We start from the raw sequence: 14,429 nt of genomic DNA, 5'->3' as shown, positions 1-14,429 counted from the left end.
ATTGCATATTTGTTTCTGATATGACATCCTTCACAGTCAGTGACTTTGTAATAAGGAAGACAGTGGTCAGTGACCATGTGCAACTGGTAGCCAGTCTCTGCTGCAAAGGATGGACTAACACAAAGATTCCCTCGGACTGCACGGACATGGTAATAAACGGCGGGAATTGAATAAGTCGGTTTAGCTTAAATCAAAGGAGGGTCAATGCACATATTGGGGAGTGCTGGTCTGTATGGTGGGTGGAGGAACAAACGGTTAACTGTGATCCCCTTCGATATTCGGATACCATTTTCAATTGGAATGTTAAGACTAAGGCGGTTCGCATTGGAAAATGGCTGTTGTAGGTTCTAAAAAGTTCAAGTCATTTGATAATGAGGTTAATATAAGGAAAAAAAGAATGAGAACAGAAGTGTGCCCGGTAAAGAAATACAGTCTTTCATATGGGGAAAAAAGCAAATGTATAAACAAAAAAAAATGAGTACACATATTTAAGAACTGGCATAAGGCCCACAAAATAAATGGATACATTAAATCCAACCAATTGCTAATGGAATTCATAGTAATGATTAATGATTCTCTAACAATAGGTAATGATGGGTAATGGTTCTGTAATGATAACAAATCAGGCCTCTCCATTCTATCAGGTACTACAAGACCTTAATCTAACCAATGAAAGGGGGAGGGGAGTTTGGCAAGACCCTTAAAAAACTGGACTTGTGGTTGTGAAGAGAACTTTAGAGAAGAGGGAGTTGTGTATATGGGGACAGGGCCAACAAAGAAACCACCCAAGGAATGTAAAGATGCGGTGACGCAATCGCACGCATTGAGTCTGGAAAGCAATGGTGTTGCAGTGAGGTTAGAGGAGATGAAGAGGGACAATCCTTTGGTAACAAATGTGAATCAAAAATGGTTCAGCATCTTCAGGGGGTGGGAGGGAGAGGTTTGCCAGTGCCTGTGATTGTTGTGTTTGAATCTATCTTCAGGGAAGACAAAAGTGTTCCCCTGAATAGTTCAAGGATGTTAACGCTGTTGAGATCACTATCCGTCTCGGGTTTAATTAGGTCCTCTGATATAAAGCTTGTGGACATATATGATGATACTACATTGGGGAGATGTAGGGTTCACTTTAATTCCTAGCTGATCTGTGATCTGGTCCTAAATGCACACAAAGTAGTTTTAAAAAAGGGATTCATGGCCCACAAAGTTAAACCAAACAGGGCTGCAGAGGTGGTGGAGGTCAAGGGTCTTAGAGGCCTGGACCTATCCATAAAGTGTAATGTGAATGCGAGTGGTTTGAGATGTGCGACGTCTAATGTAGTCGGGTGGAACAAATACTTACTGGACATTGTCGTTGGCAGTGCTTGGTTCGTATGCACGCCACCTGCCAGGGTTTAAACAATAGTAATTTCATCCTGTTTTCTTGGCATTCTACAGGGTTCTATAGTTTTTTGAACCAGGAAAAGAATATCTTCCTAGCAAATACAAGGATGTACTATTCCAAGGAACCTGGTTGCTTGCAGCCCCCGCAATTGATGGTTATGCAAATGAAACTCACAATGCCAAGAAAGACCTGAGGGGCCGACCTTATGGTGGTCTCTTAATTGCAAAACAAAAGTACCCAAGTTAGGGCAGTGGAGCGAGTTGTGTCCTCAGATTGTTTTCTGGCGATATACCTGAAAGTCAGGAAAGGTTCGATGGAAAAGTACCTATTGATTGTGAATGTATTTTTGAATCCTCTTTTGGAAGACATAGCCAAAATGATGGTGGCATTGGAAGATGTACTATGTAAATGGTCCAGTTGTCACCCCACTTGCACGATCATAATTGCGGGTGACTTAAATTGCACTTGCCACCGGCTGCATGAGCCCTTCTCAGATTTGGAAATTAATACTTGCTTTGACTAAAAAAAGGGTGCATAAAAGGTAAAAAAGATTCAAATGGGTGACTGCGAGGTAAACTCATGGAAAGGTGGAACATGTTAAACGTAAATTAAATGTTTATTGGGGAAAGCTCGCCTTAACCAACTCGGCATGGTATGCTGTCAGCTAAAACTTTGGATTGCATATTTGTTTCTGATATGACATCCTTCACAGCAGTGACTTTGTAATAAGGAAGACAGTGGTCAGTGACCACTGGTAGCCAGTCTCTGCTGCAAAGAATGGACTAACACCAAGATTCCCTCGGACTGCACGGACATGGTAGTAAACAACTGCGGGAATTGAATTAGTCGGTTTAGCTTAAATCAAAGGAGGGTTAATGCACATATTGGGGAGTGCTGGTCTGTATGGTGGGTGGAGGAAAAAAGGGTTAACTGTGATCCCCTTCGATATTCGGATACCATTTGCAATTGGAATTTTAAGACTAGGACGGTTCGCATTGGAAAATGGCTGTAGTAGGTTCTAAAAAGTTCAAGTCATTTGATAATGAGGTTAATGTGAGGAAAAAAAGAATGAGAACAGAAGTGTGCCCGGTAAAGAAATACAGTCTTTCATATGGGGAAAAACGCAAATGTATAAAAAAATAAATTAAAAAAAAAAGAGTACACATATTTAAGAACTGGCATAAGGCCCACAAAATAAATGGATAGATTAAATCCAACCAATTGGTAATGGAATTCATAGTAAAGAAGGATGTTAGGGCAATTTGGACAGTGCTAAATCACTCTGAAAAAACAAAGTCAGTGAAGCAGTCCAACTATGTACTTGAAACAATATGGGTTAAGCATGTTGTCCACATTTTTCACAGTGAGGAAGTACAGGAGGCCGACTATGCAGAAACAGGTGGGACCAGGTGGAAAATGCCTATGATAGGGAGGGCAGTGATTAGATGGCTCAATGGACAAAGAGCATCTGGACCAGACGGCCTTTCTAATATCCTTCTTAGAGCATCAGGCCCTTTGGGTGGCTATCCTTACTATGTGTTCTCTCGGGTTATGACCTCCATGAAGTTACCACACACATGGAAAGAAGGTATAATTCGGCCTATTTATAAGAGGGGTGATCGATGTTCCCCCTTGACTATCTGCTTATTACCCTGAGAGACACATCCTCAAAGATACTCTCTGGCCTGCTGTTGAAATATCTGACAAAATTGGCAGATAGCATAAACAGATGCAGTGTCTTTCAGACAGGATTTCGTAAGGAGGTGGGGACTGTGGCAAGCAGTCTCCTCTTGAATCTTGACATGTCCTTCATCCGGGAGGACAAGTCCACAAGTTTGGACTTGTCATCAGTGTTTGGGCAGGTTGTGAGGGGGAGATTGTACGGGAAGCTGGCCTATTGGAACATCGATCCTGGCCTCTTGAACATGCTGATTTGGCTTCACAGTGAAACAAATGTGTGGGTGCTATTGAATGTGGAGGGTGACCTGTCCAGGCGGATTAAGCAGAATGTGTGTCTCAGACAACGGGGGTGCGTCTTAGCGCCCATACTCTTAAATCTATACATTTCAGATCTCTGACCAACAATGACAGAAATGTCCACCTAGAATAGGGGCCCTATGGGTAGACTGCAAAACTTATGCAGACACCATTATTATTCTGGATTACACTCTTCGAGGGCTCCTGTGTGGTCTGGATATGGTGGCAGCTTACATGGATATGAATTGCTTGTCAGTTAACCCTGACAAATATAGAATTCTGTCCTTGTATAAGAGAAAGAGATCTCACAATTTTGTAATGTTTATGGGGACAAATTTATTTATTTATTTATTCGCATTTGTTAAGCGCACATCAGACCGAAGGCATCGTGGCGCTAGTTACAGTGTTGCTTATACTTGGTTACATACAATTCATGTCCGTGCGGTTACATTGGACGAGATATACTTTTTTTTTTACAGACATGCAAGATCAGCATAAAGACACGTGAGAATTGGGTTAGTTGAAAAGGGTAGACCATAGTACATGTGGTGGTAATGCTGATATCCTATCAGCCAAGTTTACCCTCTTCCCCAATAATCTAATCAACATCCACATCCTATACAGACCTCCCGGACTCCCAGCTGACTTCCAAGAGCTCCTCTCCCATCGACTCAGCAACAACGTTAAAAAGTCCTCCAAAATATTTAGGAGACAAAAGAGGTGGTAACTCACTTCATAAACCTGTTTTTTTTATATATCCTATGTGGGGACAAAGAAATTGAGTATGGTCAGAATGACCCACACCCATCACGACTAGAAACACCCGATTAGGCACCCGCACTGCACCACTACCCCATACTAAGATGAGCATAGGCACTGCCCCTCCCCCCATGACCCCAACATGCCTCTACACTACTTCGCACTAAGCCCCTCACTACCACACACCACAACAAGCACACTTCACCCCATACTAGTACAAACAAAAACATCAAAGGCACACAACACCCATCTCTTAAATGTGCACTAATGAACGTACGCTCCCTACCTGCACATGCCCTCGAGATAAATGATCTACTATCCACACTTAATCTGGACTTACTTTGCATCACTGAATCTTGGCTCAATGATGCCTCCTGCCCAGCCATCGCACTAGCCCTACCCACAGGCTACACCATCCTTAGGCAAGATAGATGTGTTAAGATTGGAGGGGGAGTTGCCCTTATCCACAAAGACTCACTATCCATCAGATTAGCAGACCATAGTACATGTGGTGGTAATGCTGATATCCTATCAGCCATGTTTACCCTCTTCCCCAATAATCTAATCAACATCCACATCCTATACAGACCTTCCGGACTCCCAGCTGACTTCCAAGAGCTCCTCTCCCATCGACTCAGCAACAACGTTAAAAAGTCCTCCAAAATACTTAGGAGACAAAAGAGGTGGTAACTCACTTCATAAACCTGTTTTTTTATATATCCAATGTGGGGACAAAGAAATTGAGTATGGTCAGAATGGATTCCAAGGTTCTGTCCCTGATGCTGCTCATGAAAACTGTTAAGTGAAGAAAATGTGCCTTCTCGCTTTATACATTACTATAAGGCAAAGGTTACTGCTGCAGTCTTGTACGGCACTGATTTACTTCATTTTAATAATAGAAAATGGTTTGACTGCTGGGATGGTGGAATCTGATGCAAAGCTGGATTTACTGTGGTCTATACCCATTAGTGTAATTCACCTGGAATTTGGTCTAAAATCATGGACTACTTAGCAGGGCAGATGACTGTGGCCGAAAATACCCGATATGAAGGGCTAAAGAAAGTGATGAATCAAGGATATCTGAAAATGATGAATGAGTTGAAATCGGATTGTAAGTCATATCCTCTAATAGCCAATATTCTGGGGGATGCCCTATTGCACAAATTGAAAAAGGGGATGAGGCAAAGGGGCAGAATCTGTGACAAGATGGACCTCCAAAGTCTGGCTTTATATAGAGATATAGGCTTTATATTAAGAAAATCGAATTTAGGCATTGTATTTTGTTGAACTGCTACCTATTATGCCCTGCCACCATTTAGCCTCTGCCTGCCCCACTTAGAAAATCGAATTTTAGGCATTGTATTTTGTTGAATTGTGACCCACTTGTGACCTGCCTCTGAACTACCTAGCACTAGTCGCACAATCCCCCTGTCATTTCTGTCACATACCAGCAGCACACACCATCTGCACACACACGCACACAGCCACTCTCCACGATCATGATGCCCAAGAATGCACCTCCCAATCATAGCATAGTTTCACTCTCCCGCACTCTCCCTGCCACACTCCGCTCAGCCAGCCTAACAGCCATCCTTATAGCCCTCACTATAATGGCCTCTACGCCTCCCCACATATTCCCAGCACACCTCACCCAGCGCCCACAACTAAATTCACATGCCGCATCACCAGACTACAACATCACAGTCTCGGCCACCGAGCCTAACCACCAGACTCTGCAATCTCAGAAATCGATCACTTCCTAGGTATTTACTCTGCTCACCCACACCCATCACGACTAGAAACACCAGATTAGGCACCCGCACTACACCACTACCCCATACTAAGATGAGCATAGGCACTGCCCCTCCCCCCCCACGGCCCCAACATGCCTCTACACTACTTCGCACTAAACCCCTCACTACCACACACCACAACAAGCACACTTCACCCCATACTAGTACAAACAAAAACATCAAAGGCACACAACACCCACCTCTTAAATGTGCACTACTGAACGTACGCTCCCTAGCTGCACATGCCCTCGAGATAAATGATCTACTATCCACACTTAATCTGGACTTACTTTGCATCACTGACTCTTGGCTCAATGATGCCTCCTGCCCAGCCATCGCACTAGCCCTACCCACAGGCTACACCATCCTTAGGCAAGATAGATGTGTTAAGATTGGAGGGGGAGTCGCCCTTATCCACAAAGACTCACTATCCATCAGATTAGCAGACCATAGTACATGTGGTGGTAATGCTGATATCCTATCAGCCAAGTTTACCCTCTTCCCCAATAACCTAATCAACATCCAAATCCTATACAGACCTCCCGGACTCCCAGCTGACTTCCAAGAGCTCCTCTCCCATCGACTCAGCAACAACGTTAAAAAGTCCTCCAAAATACTTAGGAGACTTAAATTTAGGATTCAATGATCCTAAGGATAAATCCGCCGTAACCCTAGCTAAAGAACTCGCAGACTTAGGTTTCTCCCAAAGAGTCCTCACCCCTACTGACTCCAAAGGCCGCACCCTTGACTGGGTCATGGATCACAACTGTGCATCCAACATTACCTCAAACACTGCCCTTCCTTGGACGGACCACACATGCATCGAATTCCTCATCCCCACCAACCCTAAACCTAAGACTCTCACCCACGCACCACCTGCCACAATAAGAAGTTCTAAAAAACTCAAGGCAGACAACTTGCGCCCCCACCTTAAAAACCCCTGCCTAGCACGACCTTTCTCTCAGGACCCAAATATACTATCATCTATCTTCAATGATACTCTCACCAATGCCATAAAAGCAAGAAGGAAAAAAAATCATTTCACTGCAACTTTTGGTTCTCGGAAGAACTCCAAAACCTCCGAGCTCAAAAGCGCCAATCGCTTAAAAACTGGCAAACGGATCTGAGTGATCTAAATAAGAGCCTCTTCAAACAAATAGCCCTCCAATATAAAAAAACCATCATAGCAGCAAAATCCAACTCCTTCAATGATAGGATCTCAAAGGCCAACTCCCAAGCTAAAGAACTATTCGCAATCTTTAATGAATTAGTCACTCCTCTGGCTACCGCTGACGGGGTAACTAAAGACAAAGCCTGGTGTGCCAGCATTCAGTCCGCCATGCTCAACAAAAAAAAAAACTCCTCCAGAACAAAATCCAAAACCACTGCAAAGCCCTCCCAAACCAAGAAAACAACCGCCCTACACAAGACAAGCGTAGTAATCTCAATCACGCTCAATTCTCCTTCAGAAACATCACTGAACCTGAGGTCCTTAATCTCATCAAAAACCTCAAACCATCCCTCTGCAGACATTTGCCCTCCCAAAATCATCAAGGAATGCGCCAATGACCTAGCACTCCTGATTACTGCCTTCATTAATGCATCTTTCCAAACAGGAACTGTCCCAAACAATCTCAAGGAAGCCTGGGTGCGGCCACTTCTAAAAAAGGCCACACTTGACCCAGCACAACCCAACAACTACAGACCGATAACGACAGTCCCGTTCCTCCTAAAAATCCTTGACAAAGCAGATCCAGATCCAATTATACATAGAAGCTAACTCCATACTAGGCAAAAGACAATCTGGCTCCCGTGTCGGGCATGGAACAGAATCCGCCTTATTAGACCTAAAAAATCAAATCTCACAGATCATGGACAAAGGCAAACCTGCCTTGCTCCTCTTCCTCGATCTATCAGCTGCTTTTGACCTGGTAGATAACCAAACACTCACCACCCACCTCACCCATCCAGCCCATTTCTCTAATCAAGCAGCATCCTGGATCACTTCCTTCCTTGAAGGAAGAGCCATGAAGGTCTACTCCGACACAGCTAACGCAGATCCTACCACTTTAAACTGCAGTGTCCCCCAAGGATCTTGTACAGCCTTCCACTCTCTATAACCTCTTCACAAAACCCCTCTTCCACCTACTTGACTCCATGGGTGTTGCATATACAAACTATGCAGACGAGACTCAAGTACTTTTACCCCTATCTGGACTCTATCACCAAGATGCCACGGCCCTTCACAACATCTATGCCACTATCCAATTTTGGATGGCAATCAATGGCCTCTGTCTTAATGGGGAGAAGACTGAAATTCTCATCCTGGGCCAGACAAACACATTATCGAAACTAAGCCCCCAATACAACAACTTCAACATAGACAACTCAACCATCTCCGTATCGTCCTCTGTCAAGACCCTAGGTGTTCACATTGATGCAAATCTATCGATGAAAGTCAGCACCATAGCCTCTGCATCAGCATTCCGCACCAAACTCATCAATGCCATTAAACCCTATTTATCCACCCCCAACCGCTTGGCCATAGCTAGAGCAACTATAGGAGCCAAGCTCGATTATTGCAAGGCCCTTCTAGCTGGCACCTCTGCCAAAAACATTACCAGACTGCAAACCACACAAAACAATGCCCTCAGTGCTGCCATGAGCATCCCTAGAAGAGACCATATATCCCACACCAGACGTGAAAACTGGTGGCTCCAGGTCAAAGACTGTATTACTCTGAAAATCCTCACCATCACTCACAGGTGCATCAACAAAACCGCTCCAGCATACCTATCTGAAGCAATATCAAGGACCACATCCACTCGCCCCACCAGAGCTCAGTACACCAACCAGCTACACATACCACGCATAAAGAGAGCCACAGCGGGAGGTCTAGGCTTCTCCTATATTGCACCGAAACTCTGGAACTCACTCCCTGCCACCCTTAGAGCTGAAACTTCCATCTCTGTCTTCCGCAACAACCTCAAGGCCACTCTCCTCAACTAGCATGTGGAGGACTGCCTCCTCCACATCTGCCATGTATATTGTAGTACAACACAAATGTAATATAACTATATTGTAACCTGTATATGTACTGCTAATGACTATGTAACTATATTGCAACCTGGATATATATTGCTAATGACCATGTAACTAAGTAACTAAGCTTTGTACTGTAACAAGTGCCACGATGTCCTCGGGCTGTTGTGCGCTATATAAATACGAATAAAAAAATAAATAAATAAAAAACCAGAGACATCGCTACACAATATACCAATGTGATTGATATACGACGCTATGTGTCCCACTTTCCCTGCAAAAAATGTCCGGCCGATTACATTAGATTTCGCTTTAATTGTGTGAACACCTTGGAAGTAGTGGGGCCAAAGATGGGAATTCCAAAGAGAGAACAAACCTGCAGGTTGTGCAAAGACCAGGAATTGGAGACTCTGTACCATCTAATCAGGAAATGTCCAGCACTCATGCAGAATAGGATTCTCTTCTTTGAGGGATTTATGCACTCCAAGTCCTCTGTAATTGCAGGTATTTTGTAGCCAGAATAATTGAAGGTAGGAAAATTCCCATTATCGCAGCAGTTGTCAGATTCCTCAGGGACATTCTAAAGGATATGTAAAAGACCCCCATCCCCCGTAAATAAGAACTTCACAGGGACCTTCTATAAGTTTCAGTAATTCGTATTTATTGATATTTCTAAAGTAGAAATGCTCATTAAGATGAAATGCAATAGTTATATGAAATGTTTTCATCATTTTCTACTGATTGGCATTTTATTTTTATGAAATCTGAGTAAGTTAATGGATTGAAAGTGCGTAAATGATGTAGTACCAGTAATGAATTGTGTAAGAGATTTTTATGATGAAATGTAAATTGTAATGGTGTAATATTGTGCAATAATTGTGTAAGGTTTATTTTTAACCATAAACACAAAAATAAAAAAATAAAACAATTATCAAAATACAGTTGCAATGTATACTCGTATCAATGCTTCATTATGAATTACAGAAAGCTAAATATAATTCGCAACACATAATTAGTTCACAATGCTCATATCATTACTATACACACACTAATTCCAATTAAATCTCTCAACGGAACGAAAATAAAACTCTTGAAAATTCTACTTATTTTGATGGTTAAAAAAATTACAAATAAAACACATTGACCCATTCTTCCATAGTTCAAAAGTCAACAATAGAGGAAGGAAGTTCAAAAGCAAAACATGTCCGGAATCCTTCTTCCTTTTCTTGTTTAGGCAATAAGTATGTAGGACTTTCTCTTAGGGTAGAGTGGTTGTAAGGGAAATTTTAGTAATAACAATATATTCATCAGGATTCATCATCTAAAAGCCTTGAACTAAACATCAGAAAGGAGCAGTATCATTCTTAAGGGAGATACAGTGAATTTTCTACCTGTACCTGTGGGTCATTTGCTATGCAGGTCACTATTTTCTTCACAGAACTCTGGAACGGCAGTATTGTGTGCGAAGTTTAAAAATAGATAAACAGGCCAGTGTTTCATTATGCGACAAATGTAGAGTTCAAATGAAAAAATATTGAATGTTCATGTCCAAACACAGGTGTCTCTCCAATAAAAGAGAAGAACAGCAGAGTTGCTCCTGGCATGTAAAAGCAGCTTCAGTGCTCACAGAGAATGGAGTTTTCAAATATAGTGAAACAGAGCAAACATATCTTTCAATGTTCAAAGCATGAACTCCCAGTGAGAATAAAAACGGTGGGAAGAAGCCCTTGAAAAAAGAAATTCAAATGTTTCCGGTCCATGGGTGTGATTTTAGGAGGGAACCAGGGTGTTTGTCCCCCCAACTTTTGTGGCACACCATTTCATCCCACTCATTTGGCAGGGGTCCCTTTCATTTAGATGCCATGTCCCCCCCAACATTTTCAGCAAAATTACTTCACTGGTCTGGTCTCTCACATCATTATTCACAACATCCAAGTCAGAGGAGCTTGTTCTTTACGTGACAAGGAGGGTCCTTGCTTTGTTTTCCTGCCTGCCCGGAGCGATGCCCAGAGACTTGTCAGGGTCAAGCTGAACCTATGTGTCCTCCTGACAATCAACCACAGATCAGTGCTGTTGTGCGTAGCGCTCACTTCCTGCTTAGTCTCATTGGCAAACTTTGCCCCTTCCTAGCTTCTTATCATCCAGGCCTTCTTTAGTACTCAGTATCTCAGAGCTTAAAAAACACAGCGATTACATCTCTTGTTGGCAGCATACATTAGGAAGGCTGACCACCCATCAGCAGGTAAAAGCTACCACTGTCCTCAGGAAATCCAAAACAGGGTCTGGGCCACTTTAACTTCCACAGTTTGCCATTTCATATTTTTTGACCAGATCCTTTGTTTTTCTTAAAGGGATAATCTTGCCCTACTTATAGCAAATTTTAAGACATTTTATGATACATGCTTGCAATCCTGGGGTGCCATCTTTTGGCATACTTGTATGATTGCTGTTATATCCAGCTTGCAAACATCTGTTTGTGAAATCTCTAAAATTGTTTTAATTCGACTATGGCCAATTTCTTTTGGTGTCCTGTCCACGGATCAGCTTATTTTGTCACTTCAGACTTGCTAGATGGTCCTATTGTTGTGTTGTTATACCGTCTTTTTGTTTTTGTAACCAAGTGCTGTAAAGCTTTATTGCTAGTAATGTTGACCTTTGCAAATGTAATAAATCAACTCAATCAAATCAAGTGACTCTCTCAATAGACTCTGGAAATAACGAAGATATCTCACTTTATCAAGAGCGACCTAAATAACCAAGAGTGCTCATGCCCTCACTAAGGTCTGCTATACAATTCAAATATCCAAATGCAGATTGTTTGCTTCCTAAACCAACATATTCTGTTGTTCCTTCAAAATGTCTACTGTACAAGGCATGCTTCCTGAATTCCTTTAATCTAAATGCAGCAGTAGGGCCTAAAATGGCTTTACATTCAGTCATTTTTGTTTTAAGAATACAAGTAGACTTAACTAAAGACAGAAAGTTAATGGATAGTTTAAATTCGGGGAAACACATTACATACAAATAGAACAATTCCAATATTAAGATTTTCATCTTGGGGGATTTCAAGCGGTGCTTTGACAGCGGGAGTCTGTCATTAAGGAAATTGGTGGAACAAATGGGACTCTAAAGTGAGTGACAGTAATTCAGAAATGAAGGGCTTTTGCAGGATACTGGCACCTATGTTTGTTTACATTTAGTCACTATATACAACATTGTAGCACTAGCATACCTGATACATCACTGTAGACTTAAAGTGTGAATATTTTGGAACAATTCATGTGTCCAAGCAGAGACCCGGAACTTGGTATAATATACAGTACACACTATTAGTGGCGAATCTTAATTTACATCAATATGTGTTTCTTTACATGAACACAGTCTGGTCATAGGGACTATCTGCCCTTCATCATATATGCATTTTCACCTTATTTCTAAAAATGCAAACATCTATATTTTAGGTTTGCTTGGTTTTGAAATTTAACGGTGGGATGTAAGAGTACATTCTGAAAATGTGTTTTCCATGTCACTGCTTTAATTCAACAAAACCCTTGAAATTCAGCTGGTGTAGGAAGTGATAACCATTTTAGCTCTGCACCTCACCTGTTGATGTCCTCCATAATATCATTTTATATGCCATGGTGAATCACTTCAGAGATATCTGCATGTATGTGCTCAATGGCTTTGCAACAGAAGGTGGGGGAGGTTGAGATAAGGTGGTCTTCCGCTCCTACACCATCTGAATTTCAAGTCTCTTGTGGCACTAAATCGGATTTCCTTAACGCTCTCTTAACTAAAGATTTTTCACTGAATTTCAAGGCTTTTGTTATACCATAGTTTCTTTGGGGCCCTCTAGCCATGGCCTTTGGTCATGGCCACTGTACATTTTGCACCAATGATTTTAAAAGAGTGAATGCTACTGCATTGGCTAGAGGCCCTGGCCTACTGGCCAACAAGGCCCATAACCCCCTAGTGACCTCCGGATCCACTGCCCTTTGGCCTTTTCCTGTGGCCCACTAGCCATGGCCGATGGTCTCAGTGTCAACCCGCCGTGGCTGTTTCCATTATATTCCACTGGCCACATTTGTGTGTTCACTGTACACAATTCACCAATTATTCCCAAAGACTCATTAAACCTTGCCTATTAAATGTGATCTGTGCAAATGTACACGTCTGTCCCAGTAACTTCTATTCTCTATTCCTATTTCCACAATAATCATTCCTGAGTATGCTGATTCCTGCGGTACCGTACTGTTTCTCGATTCCTACAGTAAAGGGAGAACAGTTGAAAATTAAAATATCTTCCCTGTCCTTACCGTTAGTCAATTTGTGCCCTCTCCTCATTTCTTGATCTCTCCATTGTTTTCACTCTGAACCTCTCCCACTACCCTCTTTCAGTCTTATGATGCATTTTTTTAATGATCGCATCTTATGATGTAACCGCAGTAATCTTGCAAGATTCACCCGAAAACGCCTGGAAATTAAAAAGTCTTCCTCTCCTCCTTCCCTCCCTGACCATCCTCCATTGCCCCCTTTCACTTTTTGGTTTGTTCGACGCACTTTCTTTTGCGAGCTTGTCTTGCGATGTTAGAGCGGTTGTCTTGTGAACTTCCCCCAATAAGCTGAAAATGTCCTACCCGAAAGGAGCTCCGCAGTACACACCCAACTCCACCACTTCACATGTTGTCCTCTTTTACACATCTGTCTTCCTTTTCTATACATGACAACATTCCAACACACCTAGGAGGGAGATTTCTTCATGGAAATCGGGACATGTACATTTTCCCATAGGAATGCATTGGGGATAGATTTTTTTTATAGGCAATAGATGGTGAAAATACAGGAAGTTCCCGCCTAAATCAGGACGGTTGGCATATTTGCTTTTCCGCTAGGTCAGGTCATGGTGTTGAAAGGCGACTTGTTAGCCGCAAGAACAAATGAAGTATGGATCAAGACAGTAAAATGTCTCCAAAGTTCACTTCATGTGACATCACTTACCCATGCCTGCGTCACTGACCCCCACCTTTTTTTAATTAGGACTCTTTTTAAGAACCCCAGCTAATACTATGGATGAACGTGCACTGCAATGGCCCCAGAAAACGTATTAAAAACATTCAAAAGAACAGAACACTTACCCATACCTGCCAACATTCAGATGCACCCTGGAGGGAGATTTCCACAGGGAGACACATATTTCCCCATATGAATGCATTGGGGCTAAAGTTATTTTAGGTGGGAGACCGTGAAAAATAGCAATATTTTTCCCTTAAAAATCCGTAGTCTCCCACCTAAATCGGGAGGGTTGGCATGTATGCTTTCCAAAGTAAACACCAAATATCAATTATATGAGGTAGAATCACAAGTTTGCACTGACACCTTACCAAAAAAAGGCACTGCAGAAAGCCCAGCACCACGATGGGGACACGTAAATACCTTTTTAACAGTCATTACATCAAGAAATCCACCAATAGGGGCTC

This window comes from Ambystoma mexicanum, chromosome 10 (genome assembly GCF_040938575.1).
Source record: "Ambystoma mexicanum isolate Mex_15411 chromosome 10, UKY_AmexF1_1, whole genome shotgun sequence".
NCBI lineage: Eukaryota > Metazoa > Chordata > Amphibia > Caudata > Ambystomatidae > Ambystoma > Ambystoma mexicanum.
This window is presented reverse-complemented; position numbering follows the sequence as displayed.